We start from the raw sequence: 564 nt of genomic DNA, 5'->3' as shown, positions 1-564 counted from the left end.
ACCGGACCGGACCATGCTGAAGTGATTTCACCCCACACAAATTTCCCATTTCTGCTGCAACAGAGACCATTTGCCTTCTTTGTCCATGGACTTGGGGAGGGCTTCTTTTCTGAAAGAAACATCTGATTTGTCTTAACCCTAGGAACAATTTATACGTCTGCATCGGTTTAAATTTTCAAGACATCTTCATGGAAGAAATAACCACCTTAACTTTGAAATGAAGAGTAAAACCGATGCATTCACTTGTCTTTCAAAGCTCCTGAAAGCGGAGGGGAGGGCTCTGCCCGCTCTAGATCTTGGCACCGATTTGCACGAGTGTCAACCGCAGCAGGACTTGGGCCCAGGAAAAGTTTCTTACAGGCAAAAACCTCCTGGAGCTGGCAAACCGCGCCAGGCCACGCCGGGGCCGGGCGCGCCCCTGTTTTCCTGCCAGATCCAGCTACATGGAAACCCTACAGGAAACCCCGGCCCGCGCGGCGAATGGGGAAAACCAAGCGTTTTTCTGGAAACACCTCCCAGCCCTCAGCCCGGGGCGGCCTCGCCCGGGGCCCTGCCCGCCCCCCC

At 54.3% G+C, this 564-nt stretch overlaps 1 protein-coding gene across 1 annotated transcript in view; it reads left to right on the top strand.

Annotated features, from left to right (window-relative positions):
- Positions 1-564, top strand: part of NUAK1 (NUAK family kinase 1) — a 55,435-nt gene that overhangs the window by 4,658 nt on the left and 50,213 nt on the right. The gene's annotated exons all lie outside the window — the stretch shown is intronic.

The sequence above is a fragment of the Egretta garzetta genome, unplaced genomic scaffold, assembly GCF_000687185.1.
Source record: "Egretta garzetta isolate BGI_Z169 unplaced genomic scaffold, ASM68718v1 scaffold782, whole genome shotgun sequence".
NCBI classification, from domain to species: Eukaryota; Metazoa; Chordata; class Aves; order Pelecaniformes; family Ardeidae; genus Egretta; species Egretta garzetta.
Note: the sequence above shows the minus strand (reverse complement) of the source record. Positions and strands in the feature narration are given on the sequence as shown.